Here is a 16999-nt window from a genome sequence, read left to right as displayed (position 1 = left end):
GAAGCTGAATTCGGACAAGACGGAGATCCTCATCCTCGGACCCACCCCCTCAGCCTGGGATGACTCCTGGTGGCCGACCACACTGGGAACAGCACCAACACCCACCGACCATGCACGCAACCTAGGATTCATCCGCGACTCCTCCCTCTCCATGTCTAAGCAGGTCAACGACGTCTCCTCCTCCTACTACAACACCCTCTGCATGCTCCGCAGGATCTACAAGTGGATCCCGACCGAAACAAGAAGAATGGTGACACAGGCCCTCGTCAGCAGCAGACTGGACTATGCCAACGCACTCTACGCAGGAATCCTAGCCAAACACCTACGACAACTACAACGCATCCAAAACGCCTCCGCCCGACTGATCGTCAACGTCCCCCGCCGCAGCCACATCACCCCCCACCTGAGAGACCTACACTGGGTCCCCGTCGACAAGAGGATCACCTTCAAGCTCCTCACCCACGTACACAAAGCACTCAACAACGCCGGACCAGCCTACCTGCCAGCAGACTCAGCTTCTAAACCCCCACCCACCAACTCTGCTCTGCCAGCCTTGCTCTCGCCGCTGTCCCCCGCATCCAACAAACGGCCTCCGGCGGCAGATCCTTCTCCTACCTCGCCGCCAAGACCTGGAACACCCTCCCTACCCACCTACGGCAGACCCAAGACCTACTCGCCTTCAGAAGACTCCTCAAGACCTGGCTCTTCGAGCAGTAGCGGCACCCTCCCTCCCCTCAGCGCCTTGAGACCCTCACGGGTAAGTAGCATGCTTTACAAGTACTTTGATTGATTGACTATAAAAGTTTGTGAATTTTGTGCAATTTTGCCCAACAGACTTAACTTCTGCACGATCCAGTTTCTCACCTCCTGTCTCCTCTCCTCCTCCATGCCACTCTGCCCACCTGCTCTCCAAACACAAGTTGTGGTTTAGAAAGCTGAGCACACCGCTTCTTCAGGTGCACTCTTTTGCTGGTTGCTGGGCAACCTCTTGGCTGGGCCTGCAAGTGAGCCTAAGATGCTGTTCTGCTTGGGTTTTCGGATCAGATAGAACCCGCTCATCAGAGCCTCTCTAACCCAGCCAGAACGTTACCCTCTCCCTAGGGCCTATTCACAACAAGTAACCACCGATATATACCACCTAAGGACAGGGAATTCCTACTATATATATATATATATATATATATATATATATATATCTAGACCTCTTATAATACAAGTGGCGGCCTCGCGATCCCAGACGGACCCAGGACTTCCTACCCAGACGGCAGCCTCAGCCTCGCGGTCCCAGACGGACCCAGGACTTCCTACCCAGACGGCAGCCTCAGCCTCGCGGTCCCAGACGGACCCAGGACTTCCTACCCAGACGGCAGCCTCAGCCTCGCGGTCCCAGACGGACCCAGGACTTCCTACCCAGACGGCAGCCTCAGCCTCGCGGTCCCAGACGGACCCAGGACTTCCTACCCAGACGGCAGCCTCAGCCTCGCGGTCCCAGACGGACCCAGGACTTCCTACCCGGACGGCAGCCTCAGCCTCGCGGTCCCAGACGGACCCAGGACTTCCTACCCAGACGGCAGCCTCAGCCTCGCGGTCCCAGACGGACCCAGGACTTCCTACCCAGACGGCAGCCTCAGCCTCGCGGTCCCAGACGGACCCAGGACTTCCTACCCAGACGGCAGCCTCAGCCTCGCGGTCCCAGACGGACCCAGGACTTCCTACCCAGACGGCAGCCTCAGCACAAGTTCATCCTATGATTACCATAACATACAACAAGGGAATCAGTTTTACTATTTATCAGATCACACAAGAACTGCCAGTTTGAGCACAACCTGTTCTCTGGTTCGAGGGGCTCCTCTCTCCCTTATTCAGTTACCACTTACCTGATCAGGGTTAACATTCGTTCATGTCAAGTCACAGCTGACTAGAAGAATAGGCTACCCTCTTATACAAGAACACTCAGCACATGTTGATTCACTACAAACTGGATACTTTATTATTCATTATATACGCAATCACATAACATTACTGTGTAACACATAACCTGCAAAGAAAAGTGAAAGATTAGGTTGTACACTCTAATAAGAAAGGGGTTGACATCACGTTAGTCGTGTGTAGCCTGCACTCAATGGTCATCTAGGTTCCCTTCTCGTCTGTGCCTCGGCTCGCCTGGAAGTCACACCTCCGCAGTCACGGATCTGTTCCCTTCTCCCTTCTCCGAGTCACTGGGACCTCTTCCTCATCGGCTACTCTCTCCTCTCTGGCAATTCTGCTAGAAGAGTATCTGTCTCTCGGTTTTTCTCCGCCTTCAAGTTTGTCATCTGTCTTCCCTGGAATAAGTAGTAGCTTTACTGCTAACGGCTAGATGCCGCCTACAGACTGAAGTAAGTGCCCCGTAACTGCCTCAGACTTTCACTAATATAGAGGTGCATTTCCTCATGGAAAATTCCGGCCCGTAACCTGCCCCCCACCAAATTCTTGTACCTCCCCGTACCAAGGACACTTTCCCAGCCGGCCGGCCTGATGTAGTGTCTTCGGCATGAAGAAAAATACAATCCTTCGATAAGGGCCGGTCTGAACCGGTTCTCTCCAAGCGAATAACACCTCATAACTAAAACATCCCCCTTAACCTAGAAGCATCTCAAGCTGCCGGAGCAGAAAGAAAGATGGAGTCTCTCCCGTTTGAGGCCTACCAGGCCTGAATTCAGCACGGCTCCATGAAATACCCTCACTACAGGGCAGGTTATCCCTAATACTAACGAATCTATCCCCTAGGATATGTGTGCAAGCCCTAATCTATGGGGAAGAACACAGGATCATGTCGAAGTGCCTAGTAAATAGGCTTCATTCACTACTCTAACCCTTAGGCTTGAATGGTAAGAGACTGAAGTCACCCTAATCACCCGTCAACACAATAGGGCCGGGAAAATCGAGCAGTACATTTCACCCTTGACTTCAGTCTATTATACATTCATTAAACAGAACTAACATCTGTGGAAGAATAATATGAAACAAAGCTAACTGATCTATGTCTAGTACCAAATGTGCAGAATTGAAGTAGTGAAGGAATACACTGAATAAAGCAACAGATAGAAATCAAAACAGCGATGGTAATCAGAATACCTCCTAATATTTGACGTAACAGATACAAATCAGGTAACCAATTAAAGAGCCAGTCAAACCAGCCCTGGTCAATGTGTTTTCTAACTTCCTCCGTCAAGTCATGTAGCTTGTCAATGTGAGCGCGAATGGATTGTGTATGATCAGACAAGTTAAAACAACAAAGACCCCCAAAATCAGAACAATCGTGTCCATGTTTAAGCAAAAGATAATCAATGGCCGCTCGATTTTGCAAGATGGCCCTGCGTTCACCCTGGGCGTCTAACAGCATGTCAGACAGGACTGTAGAAGTATGATTAATGGATTTTACCATCCAGCAGGCCATTTTCTCAATAGATTTAGCATTATAAACCGCCAAAGCAGGAACACCAATAATTGAAATAGCCAGGCTAAGGTATTCAGACTTGGAATAGAAATGCAAAGACGAGTCACAATCCTCCTGTAACATCACTGTATCTCGAATCACACGAGAATTGGCATTTGGATGTGACGAGAACATCAGTAAACTGAGTCTCGTAATGGCACAAGGGCCTCCAGAAATATTTGCGGGGACATATGGCCAGGAAGTATTACCACATGAGAAAAGCCATCCGGCAGGTAGTAACATCGTGCGATAATGGCTAGGGGTAACTACCAAACTCTTGCAAGTCATATTGTTCTGGACCGAAGCACATGTTTTCGGTGTCCTTTGAAAGCACAAAGTTCGCTCATGAAGGGTAAAGGAAGTAGCACCTTTCAATTTTAGACGCAGACATTCAGAAATTGCACTAGGATTACACGTAAGGAAAAAACACATATCTCCTTGTGTGATATTATAGGTAACTATTTGGGACTGGACGGGGGGTATCTGGTCTGGTAGTTCAGTACATAAGGGGCAATACGCATGGGTGGCAAAATCGCCCAGAAGAACGTTGGGGCGAGCCTTTGAAATGTTAAAAATATGAGTCAAAGTTTCCAGCGAAGCAGGGACAGCAACCAGGCAGGTCGCCAAGATGTCGTGTACAGATCTCATCGGCGTCAGACAAAAGTGAGGGGCATCAGTCACCCTTTTCGCCAGTAAGGTCCAAAAGTTCGATGACGAATCCCACGCAGCGAGGGAACGCGACACTCGGGTGCGTAGCTCATCCCGGGTTGACGGGATCCCTCCTCTCTCGTCGAACCAACCCGAAAATAGTCCGACGACGACACATCCTGCAGCAACAGTCCAAAGAATGATCTGAAAGAGAATCAAATACAGGCATTATTCATTCTCGTAAGTAACATTTGTCAGCCGGGACTGCTTCCCAGCTATCTTTCCCTGGTCTCATAACTAAAATGGTGTTGTCATGACCGGTGGCGATGACCTCTGCTTGTTCAGGGGGATTCTTAGGCGACTGCACCCAAACCTTGGCCCCAGGGTTATCTGTGGAGCCAAAACCTTTCTGGCCTCGTACAGTTAGCAAAGTTGGGGCAGTGCCTTTTACCATCCCACCACTGAAGACAGGCATTATGAGTAATTGAGCCACTCGGTCAGTTCGATGGATCAGCAAGTCAGCCTCACTGCTATTCAGCAGGAGCACCTTAATCTCTCCCTGATAATCACTGTCAATGACCCCTCCAAGCACCTGAATGCCTTTTACAGCCAGCCCCGATCTAGGGGCGATTAATCCAAAATTCCCGGGTGGTATATGAACACCAACACCGGTCGCGATGATGACCCGATCTTTACCTTTTATAACGGTGTCATCCATGGCATGCAAGTCTAAACCTGCCGACCCTGGGGTCGCTCTACATGGAGCCAAAGCTCCGGGAGTAATTTCCCAGTACATCACAGTCTCTCTGATTTCATTTGGCTGAGCATTAACATTCGGAGGAAACAAACGCATAAGTGGAGATTCAGCATTTAGAAAAGGACGATTATTCAAAATTAATAGCGCTTGGGGCAAAAAGTCTCGCCAATTCATATATTTGTCATCTGTCAATTTACGCAGCTGCTCCTTCAGCAGACCATTCAATCTCTCCACAAGACCCGAGGCCTGCGGATAGTATGGGATATGAAATACCCAGTCAATATTGTTTTCCACACAGAATTCCTGTACCAATCTTCCACGAAAATGGGATGCATTATCAGATTGAATTTGGAATGGCACACCATAATACATCATAATCAATTCCAATGTTTTAATGGTATTCAATTGGGTAGCTTGCTTACAGGGAAGGGCTACCAACAGGCCACTGTATGTATCAACAATAGTGCAAACATATTGACAATTCCTACTCATGGGAAGTGGACCGATGTAATCAATCTGCCAAATTTGAGCGGGCAGTTTCCCGCGATGTAAATGACCTTTAACAATTTGGGGCACTTTGCGCTGTCTGATATGCTGACAAATGGGACAATGTAAAATAACATTCTTGATCAAATCTAGGGGAATATAAATTCCTCGATCAGCAGCCCACCTGCTAGTGGCTTTCTCTCCAAAATGTCCTGCCTTCTGGTGGGCCCATTTCGCCAATCCCGCAATATCAGAATCTTGCCTGTCCACCACTGCCTCAGCAATTTTAGATTTCTCATCTGCAATGTTATGAAAAAATTTGTCAAGAGAATCTATCGGGGTGTGAGCATCCACATGGAAGATTGTAACAGTACTCTGTGGGAGCATCTCCCAAATCTCCTGCCATAATTCTTTTCCCCACAATTGTTTTGAATGCAATTCCCAATTATGGGAATGCCAAGTCGGTAACCAAACTGCCAGTCCATTGGCAGTAGACCAAGAATCGGTGAAAATATGACATGTGCCAGGTAACTCTTGTTTCAGAACTTGATAAACAGCATAAAGTTCAGCAAATTGACAGCTCCTACCTTCACCAGTTGTGCTCAGCAGTTTTTGTGTGATCGGATTATAGGACACCGCTTTCCAGTGCCGTTTCGTCCCTATGAACCTTGCTGAACCATCCGTAAACCAGACATGGTTTCTGTCCTCTGCGGACAAATCATCAAAAGGTCTACCGCACTTGACAGGAGACTCCTGTACTAAAGGTACGGAACATTCACTCTCAGTCTCAGTCGATGGCGCTCGCGCCACCTGCTCATGTAAAGATGCAACTCCTTTCTGTCCCACACGTGCCCTGTCTTGTATATACCATTTCCATTTAATCACACTCGCCTCTTGAGCATGTCCAATTCGGTGAGTTTTCGGCGAACTCATAACCCACTGCATGATAGGAATTTCAGGTCGCAAAACTATATCATGTCCCAAAGTCAGTTGCTCGGTATCCACCAGAGCCCAATAACATGCAAGCAACTGTTTCTCAAAAGGTGTATAACGCTCACCAGCATCAGGTAACTTTTTGGTCCAGAAACCCAACGGCACTCTACTCCTGCCTTGCTTTTGCCACAAACTCCAATTCGCATAAAGGCCCTGTACAGACACATTCAAATCCACCTCACCATCACGTACGGGCCATAAATCCAAAGCATGTTGAATTGCCTCTTTTGCTAGGTTGAACGCATCTTGCTGTGGTTTATCCCATTCAAATGCATTCTTTTTACGAGTGACACGGTACAAGGGGGCCAATATTTGACTCAAATGAGGAATATGCTGACGCCAAAAACCAAATAAACCAATGAAGCTTTGGGCTTCTTTCCTATTCCTCGGAACTGCAAAATCAAGAATTTTCTGTTTAACCTGAGGGATCACTTCACGGTGCCCTTCATGCCAATTAATACCCAAAAATTTTACAGCCTGGGACGGGCCTTGTAATTTATCCGGATTGATTTCCCAACCTTTCTCACGCAGGCACTCAATGACTCTGTCCAATTGGGTCTGAACTTCCTCTTGTGTTTCGCCTTGGATCAAAACATCATCAATATAATGACACATCTGAATTTGTGGATGAACCGGTACCTCAGCCAAATGCTCTGCCACCAGCCGGTGACATATCGTAGGACTATGCACATAGCCCTGAGGAAGACTTCTAAACGTCATCTGACGCCCATTCCACGTAAAACTGAACTGTTCCTGACACTCAGGGGCAATCGGAATCGAAAATAAAGCATTAGCAATATCAATGGACGCATACCATGTACCTGGATGTTTTTGGATTCTTTCAATTAGAGTAATGACATCCGGTACTGCAACGGTCAAAGAGGGTGTGTGTTTGTTCAATTCTCGATAATCAACAGTCATACGCCAAGAATTATCACTCTTACGTACAGGCCAAACAGGATTATTCCAAGCAGAAGTAACTGGGGCTATAACACCTGCATCCACCAACTCTTGAATAGTGGTACTAATCTCCTCATGACCACCTGGAATACGATACTGCTTCTGACAAACCACTTTTGTCGCCTGAGGAACTTTTATGGGGGGCATTCGTAAACGACCAACCCGTATAGGCCTGGACGATATATAATGCGTAGTTCCAAATTGGTAACATCCATCATCTAAATGCAAAGTCATTCCTTTCAAAATATCAATTCCAATTATGAATTCCAAGAGTGGCACCACTAGTACAGAGTATTCTTTTCTAGGGATTCTACCTATTCTCATTTCAAGTAAAGTTTGAACGGCAGGAGTTTCCTTTCCACCTAATCCGGTAATTGTAAAAGGCTGACCTGTAAACTTCTTTGATTTTCCATGAATAAGAGTGGCCTCCGCTCCTGTATCTACCAATGCTCGGGCCCTTTGGATATTATGATGTCTCCAATAAATTTCAATATCTACATAGGGTCTATTATCTCTGTGAGCCCATCTGTGTACTGGAGCTTGACCTATTTCCTAGTCATGCTTACTGCATTCTGTGTACCAGGATAAATCAGGATAAATACTCTCACGTTTCTTAGGTATCGGTACCTCCTGTTCATATCCATTCCCAGTACGAAATGGATTCGTGTCTTCTGCATTACACGGCTGGTTTCGATCGGCCAAACTATGACGATCCTCTCTCCTCCTCAACTCAGGGGATTGATCCCTATCATCTCTACGTCTGCTGTAAACATAATCATTTTTTCCCCTCTCTCTTTCCTCTTCTCTCTCTCTGTCTCTCTCACGACGGGGGGACATATCACGTACATAACGTCGATCATCACGACGAACAGAGCGCCCACGGCGGTCGTCATCACCGCTACCGTCAGAACCACCACGATCACACTCAGTCATCCGAACATGCCGGGCACCCTCCTTCCGATCCAAGCCACGTTTGCGAAACAACTCCCACAAACGAGCAGTAGTCTCACCGTCAATGTCCTCCCTCCGCACACCATCGGCCAGAAGACCAGAAAAGATATCACGTCTAGTAAGTTTATTGTCACCAGGAGTACGAGTGTCAGGCCGGGACTGACGTTCAGGTTTAAACCACTCACCCAACTCACCGAGTTGGCGTACCGATTCCAGTACCGTAGATAACACGTTACCAGTCTGATTAATCAATAAAGTCATCATGACCTGCTTATAAGCAACAGGGGAAGAACTAATAATACGATTCCGCACAGAAGATGTCAACGAACCATCAAGCAACCTGTCAGCAGTACCCAGAAAAATTGCCGTTTTCATCACCTCCTCTTTGAGACGTTGTGCAGCGTCGCGCAAAGTATACCACGGTTTGTCATTCACAGGCCAATCAGACTCAGTAGGATACTTTTGATTACAACTCTCAGTCGCCAATTGAAGTAAAGAAATTTGACCACCACCATTATAGTTACGAAAATGATCCTGTACAGTAGAATCCGAACTCAAGGAACAAAACTTCAAACAATCGCCATTATCTAACATAATGCCAGCAGCGCCCAGTTCATAAAGGTGCACCATCCATGTGAGCAAGGTCTCACCAGCTCGCTGCCGAAATCGCTGCAAAATATCACTAATTTCCTGTTGAGTAAAGTCCTCTAAAGAGTCTAAAGAAACACCCTGCGGAGCAGCGGGAGACTGCTGCAACTTCCGACAAAAACTGGATGCGCCGAGACCGCGGGATGAGCATCACAAGGAGCTCGACCAGTACACGTAGAGGAACAATCAGTGGAAGAAGCATCAACCCCGCTCGAAGGACGAGCGCAATCACGGGGTGCACCATCAGAGGCGCAAGAAGCAGATTTACAAGCACGGCCGGAGCGAGAGGACTCGCGCTTGACAGATTCCTCACCCGAGGAACAAGAATCACTCGAATTCCAAATATTACCATCCCATTCATCAGGATTCCAATCCAGTCCGGCTTTCGCCACGACCAGACGCACCTTTCGCGTCGAAACCCGACCGCGCCGATTCTTGTATTTATAACGAGCAATTCGCACAGCCGCCCTCTCGGCAATAGTTTGGTAAGTCTCAAGTTTGTCAGCAAGCAACTTATTTTGACACCGCAACAAAGTATGAGAATTCTGAATCTCAACAAAGTGCGCTTCCACATCCTTAAGAGATATCTGTAGCTTCAACAACCTCTCATGCAGAATCCTGTACGCAGACAGAACAATCCAACCTCTGCGCCCCAAAATGGGAATCTCCTCACCCTTCGAGATGGGTGCCTTCTGTAAACAAGTAATCACATTAGCCGGCTCCGCCAGCTCCAAAGAAGAATTCCAATTCTCACTCAAACCAGTAGAATCAGCCCACTCACGGGCTAAGGCTTCATAAGGCGTTGAATCCCATCCGGGAATATCAACGGGCAACTTAAAAGTAGATTTTGACTTTCTAGAAAACATCGTGAAAAAGAAAGAAGAAAAGAAAGAAAAAGAAAAGAAAGAAGAAGAAAAACTATACACACAAGTATACCACAAATAATATACAAACAAAACCACGCACACGCCGAAAGCAAACACGAGACAACACGACGCACACAGGTTTCGAAAACGGTTCGTGACGCCAAATGTTCTGCTTGGGTTTTCGGATCAGATAGAACCCGCTCATCAGAGCCTCTCTAACCCAGCCAGAACGTTACCCTCTCCCTAGGGCCTATTCACAACAAGTAACCACCGATATATACCACCTAAGGACAGGGAATTCCTACTATATATATATATATATATCTAGACCTCTTATAATACAAGTGGCGGCCTCGCGATCCCAGACGGACCCAGGACTTCCTACCCAGACGGCAGCCTCAGCCTCGCGGTCCCAGACGGACCCAGGACTTCCTACCCAGACGGCAGCCTCAGCCTCGCGGTCCCAGACGGACCCAGGACTTCCTACCCAGACGGCAGCCTCAGCCTCGCGGTCCCAGACGGACCCAGGACTTCCTACCCAGACGGCAGCCTCAGCCTCGCGGTCCCAGACGGACCCAGGACTTCCTACCCAGACGGCAGCCTCAGCCTCGCGGTCCCAGACGGACCCAGGACTTCCTACCCGGACGGCAGCCTCAGCCTCGCGGTCCCAGACGGACCCAGGACTTCCTACCCAGACGGCAGCCTCAGCCTCGCGTTCCCAGACGGACCCAGGACTTCCTACCCAGACGGCAGCCTCAGCCTCGCGGTCCCAGACGGACCCAGGACTTCCTACCCAGACGGCAGCCTCAGCCTCGCGGTCCCAGACGGACCCAGGACTTCCTACCCAGACGGCAGCCTCAGCACAAGTTCATCCTATGATTACCATAACATACAACAAGGGAATCAGTTTTACTATTTATCAGATCACACAAGAACTGCCAGTTTGAGCACAACCTGTTCTCTGGTTCGAGGGGCTCCTCTCTCCCTTATTCAGTTACCACTTACCTGATCAGGGTTAACATCCGTTCATGTCAAGTCACAGCTGACTAGAAGAATAGGCTACCCTCTTATACAAGAACACGCAGCACATGTTGATTCACTACAAACTGGATACTTTATTATTCATTATATACGCAATCACATAACATTACTGTGTAACACATAACCTGCAAAGAAAAGTGAAAGATTAGGTTGTACACTCTAATAAGAAAGGGGTTGACATCACCTTAGTCGTGTGTAGCCTGCACTCAATGGTCATCTAGGTTCCCTTCTCGTCTGTGCCTCGGCTCGCCTGGAAGTCACACCTCCGCAGTCACGGATCTGTTCCCTTCTCCCTTCTCCGAGTCACTGGGACCTCTTCCTCATCGGCTACTCTCTCCTCTCTGGCAATTCTGCTAGAAGAGTATCTGTCTCTCGGTTTTTCTCCGCCTTCAAGTTTGTCATCTGTCTTCCCTGGAATAAGTAGTAGCTTTACTGCTAACGGCTAGATGCCGCCTACAGACTGAAGTAAGTGCCCCGTAACTGCCTCAGACTTTCACTAATATAGAGGTGCATTTCCTCATGGAAAATTCCGGCCCGTAACCTGCCGCCCACCAAATTCTTGTACCTCCCCGTACCAAGGACACTTTCCCAGCCGGCCGGCCTGATGTAGTGTCTTCGGCATGAAGAAAAATACAATCCTTCGATAAGGGCCGGTCTGAACCGGTTCTCTCCAAGCGAATAACACCTCATAACTAAAACATCCCCCTTAACCTAGAAGCATCTCAAGCTGCCGGAGCAGAAAGAAAGATGGAGTCTCTCCCGTTTGAGGCCTACCAGGCCTGAATTCAGCACGGCTCCATGAAATACCCTCACTACAGGGCAGGTTATCCCTAATACTAACGAATCTATCCCCTAGGATATGTGTGCAAGCCCTAATCTATGGGGAAGAACACAGGATCATGTTGAAGTGCCTAGTAAATAGGCTTCATTCACTACTCTAACCCTTAGGCTTGAATGGTAAGAGACTGAAGTCACCCTAATCACCCGTCAACACAATAGGGCCGGGAAAATCGAGCAGTACAGATGCTGAGAGAGAGCCACATGACCTTGCCACCAGCCTTTACTAGCCCTCCCCTCAGAACATTTCAGTCCTGGCATCAAGGCTAACAGCAGGGAGAACGAGGGTGACTTGCCTGTTTGGAACTGTACCATGTGACCCCGCTCCTGCATCTGCACTTTGGGGGTCAAGACCACCTCACTCAGATTCAGCATGTGAACCCATATGCTAAACCTCTAGGTAAGTAGAGCACCTTTGCTTCTTCTCTCAATCTGGCCTTAACCCAGGTTTGACTATTTGCAAAATATAACATACCTTAATTTCTGTTACTTTGTGACTTCGGGCAACACTCACAGGTCCATATGGACTCTCATCCTGTTAGTTCTGCACTCTCTTGTTGCACAAAGATAAACTGTTTTGGTTTCTGTGAAAGCCCTTTCCTTTCCCACTTTGCAGCCTCTGTGTTTTCTGTAGGGGTGGGTGGAATTGGCCAAATTTGATGCTGCAGAATTCTGAGGAATGACATTAGATTTTCTTGAGATTTAGCAGAATTCTTTGATGGGGGACGTGGGCATTTGGAACTATTTTCTTAGTGCTAAATGCACCCTTGAGTCCAAAAATTGAAATAGCATTTCCAAATTCCAAATGCACTGCAGTGCATACCCCTTAGGGTCCTTACATACTCTTCAGTGATTACTGAGGAGTGTGTAAGGGTACTGAGCAGTATGCATTGTAAGTGTCTTTGGTAGTTGGAGCTGCTGTGCATAACCCTCAGTGCCCTTAAGTAAACTGCAGTAATCAATGCAGAGTATGTAAGGCCGCTGAGGGCTGTGCACTGTAGTGCATTACCCCTCGGTGCCCCTACATTCTGCATACCACTCCGCGCCCTTACATACTCTGCAGTGATTACTGCAGTGTATATAAGGGCGCCAAAGGGAATTTACTCCAGTGTGTACCCCTTGGTGCCCTTACATAATCAGAGTATATAAGACTTATATACTTTGAGTATGTAAAGGCGCCACGGGGTAGGCACAGTAGTGCAGTAAGTGGTTTTCTCTCTGTGTTTAAAAATCAATGCACAATAAAGTTTAATCTGCAGTGGTTTTTAAACATAGAGGGACTGCTCCCTCTTCCAGCCCTGTTTAAATCCAAACACTGTAGATTAATTTCGCCGGTAGAGTAGCGTAATTTATTATTAATTCCACGATACCAGAGTAATGTGAAAAAAACAAATTCCGCCAGCGGAATAAAAAATTCCTCCCATGCCTAGTTTTCTGTTCCTTTTCCATTCTTCGTCCTTTTTCCTCTCCCTACTCCCTCCCTGAGTGAACTTTCGGAGTTGGAAACACTTGAAGGACCGGATATAAATAGACCAACCAAGATGGCAACTTACATGCTGATCGCGTGGTTCTCAACTTGTACGGTAAGTTGCCTGATGCTTTTTGGCTTGTGTTATGAGTAATTCATATTAAAAAATAACTATGATTTGTGTATGGCATACCAATTAGTATAAATAGATGGCCAAATTATGGCAAAGTTGAAATAATGGGACTTTTTGGCAATTTTTGGTGGAATGGCAAATTCCTGTAACTTCATGATAATATGTTGGAGTTTGTAACTGCATATGTTACTTCAGGGGAGTACTATTTTACTGAAGTATTTTGTATGAATGTTATTGGGGATTCGAAAGTAGCATTGCACCTTGAATGCTGTAATCTGGCAACCTTGAAGTATTTAATTAAATGGCTTCCAAAAGATCATTAGACTATTGAAAGGTTGACATTACTATGCCAAGTACTTGTTAATGATCAAACACCTTAGTTTATATATGTTGAGCAAGTGAAGGACACTCACATATTACATGACGATAAGATGAACACTTCGCCAAATGAAATTTTGAATAGTAGTTAGGATTTAATAAGTCACAATCAATTTTATGATTATATTTGAGAAACAGAGACTACGTAATAACCTCTAAAAACCAGTGGTAAATATATCATAATTATTTCACAAGGTACGTTTTGCCTAATACTTTCATCCTGGCTAATACAACCAACTGAGATTAACTAAAGTAAGGGGTGGACTTCTTAAATAAATTGGCAGATGATTGCAATTATTATGTGTTTAGTGTACTGATGATTGTACAACTCATTACATAAGTGAACTATTGGCAATTACCGGATACTTTAAAAGTTAATTACTACTAATACAATTTGGTATTTACCAATTTGTCTTTTGGTTGTTAGTATTGTGATGCTTGGAGACTAACTAATAATTGAATGGATTTGTATAAATGGGATTGAAAGACTATGTGCACATCATATTTACCTAAACTAATATGCTTAATTTATGTTCATTTTGAAAAGCTTGAGGTAGGATATAAAAAAGTTAAAAAAAATAAAAGTCTTGCTGCCAAAGTATGAAACTCTGATGAGTGCTCATTGATGGTGGGGGAGAGGAAAAACAATGTGTTTCAAATTCAATAAAATTCAATTGATGATATCGTTTTAGAAAAATTGTTTTATATATATATAGTATATTTTAATGTTAAATGTGTATATAATATTGCAGCCTTGAAAAAGTTCCTGCTGAAACACAATACATTGGCCAGGCTGAAGTGTTATTCACTTGAATATTATCATAATACAGATTTGAGATCAAATGGACCTTATGTGTGGCAGTTATGTTGTTTTAAATTTTAACCAAATACTTTGAGGTGCACTCATAAAGGGAACGGTTATGAATATATTAACTACTTAGGATAATGAATTGGATTGGTCAAGATAACACAATTTGAGTGCTTTCCAAGTTTGCAAAATTATTGAAAGTTTTGCTTGGCAATACATTTGGGGTTGTTGACGGCTAAACCCCTGGGAAATAGCACCAACTTCCTTTCAAAAACATTGGGCACATCGGGAATGCTGTGAAGCTCTACCAAAGCTGTCATTGCAAATTAATGCTGACACCTCTCAGCTTTTCTAGTCAGTTTGGCAGTAGTGACTCTCAATATCAGTGGGAGACTGCTAATTTCTTTATATGTCAGTTTAATGTTTGAATGCTATTAAACAATTTTAGAGAATAGCCATTTCTAACAAGTCTAATAGGGCTATGTCCATGAGCGTAGGCATGTATTCAAGAGCTGAGACATGGGTTTCCCATTTTAAAACTAGTTATAATTTTGTAAACTCAGAGGACCAACCCATGGATTTTCCGAAACTTATCCGTTAACCATTAGGTTTTACCATTAGGAAGTCGCTAATGTGATCTCCCAGAGGTCCTGATGGAGTCCCGCTCGACCTCTGTAAAGCCAATGGGGATTTCAGGGCACCGGTTATCACCAATGTATTGAATAGGGCCTGCAGTAGCAAGTTCCCACATTCCTAGCACACAGCCATAATAATCCTCAAATGCAAAAAAGGAAATCTACAAGATCCTTGTTGCTACAGGTCCATCTGCTTTCTGGACTTATTAGTTTACATTGTTGGCCGTATAGTCCTGCAAACAATAATAACTTGGGCTTTTGACTCAAACATTCTTTCAGAGGTTCAACATTGGTTTAGAAGTGGGCTTGAGACCTTGGAACATTGTTTAAATCTTCACATAATCGTACATAGGTAAATACACTTTAGCGAAGAGGGATCCTCTGTACTCAGCCACTATGGATTTAAGTAGTGTCCTTGACAGAGTAAATCAGTCAAAGATTTCGGCCCTACTCACGAGCATGGGCCTCGATCACACACTTGTCGATTATCTACGTGCACTACAAATGGGAGCCTCAGTCTCAGTCACATATGGTAAATGAGATGAGTGTGCAGATTCTTGTCCCTGCACCTTTTTTGGTTTTATTACATACCAATAATCTTAATTTATTTTTGATTACCGATGGTCAGTATATTCCAAAGAGTAAGCCAAATCCTATACCTGCTTTTCTGTATGCAAATTATGCTGTCTTTATATCTCAAACTGCTAATGGCCTCAAGTGTCTACGAGACAATTTTTTTCCTTTTTATGCACAATCTTGAGTTTAAGACTACCCTCTTCAAAACGTTTTATAAGGCTTGTGGCACTACGAATGCTAAAACTAGAACCATCAAGATCAAAGGGACGAGCATTGGGGAAGTTAATCATTTTACTTATTTAGGTGTGACTTTTGACTCAGTTAGTTCTGGTCTGACTGTTTGTCAGTCAGGTCCTTTTATTCTGTCAATCAGTTGTCCACGTTTATAATTCCACCCAGAGCCTGCGCAGCAAACTGCTTCTGCCTCTGCTGGAAACATATATACGTAATTACCTGCTAAATTGAATCCATGGGGCTGGTACTTTGGGCTACCATAGAACCATTAACCTCCAGGCAGAAGAAAACAGCTTCTGCAGTTGTTTACTTAGCTTATGTCCCAGTTCTCCACACTATTTTGTGTATGAAGGAATGGGTTTCAGCTATGCTGAGTGTTGGACTTTGCTCTCTCTAAAGGGTCACCTTAAACCTTTGCCTTCTCCCCTCCTGTTTTGCTGAATTTGTTTTTGTTGGCCCTTAGAAGTCTGTGCACTTTGCAACTTCTAATCAGTGCTAAACTGCTTGTGTTCACTCCCTAAAATGGTAATATTAGCTTACACCTAAATGGCATATTTAGCTTACTTATAAGTCCCCAGTAAAGTGGTGTACCATATACCCAGGATTGATTAAATTGTTTTTTTTCAGTTGACCCAAAGAGTGAGCATAATTCGGACACTTGGGACAGACAGTGTGACAGGCGAAGTCTAAACCATAACCGTGTTGCTGTAGTTGTTTACCATATACCCAGGGCTGATAATTTAAATGCTACTAGTGGACCTCCAGCTCACATTGTGCCACCCACTTAAGTAGCCCCTTAACACATGTCTCAGTCTGCTATTTGCAGCCTGTATGCTGTTTTAAACTGCCAATTTGTTTTGGCAAAATAATACCCTTATCAAGCCTAAAACTTCCTTTACATATAGCTCACCCCTAACGTAGGCCCTAAACAGCATATAGGGCAGGGTGCATTGTAATTAAAAAGTTGGACAAAAAGTTGGACATGCACTTTTAATTTGACATGTCCTGGTAGGGAACAACTGACAAATTCATTTTTCACCACTGTGAGGCCTACTTCTTCCATAGGACAACATTGGGTTACATTATTACATTAAAGTAATAA

Source organism: Triturus cristatus, chromosome 10, assembly GCF_964204655.1.
Source record: "Triturus cristatus chromosome 10, aTriCri1.1, whole genome shotgun sequence".
NCBI lineage: Eukaryota > Metazoa > Chordata > Amphibia > Caudata > Salamandridae > Triturus > Triturus cristatus.
This window is presented reverse-complemented; position numbering follows the sequence as displayed.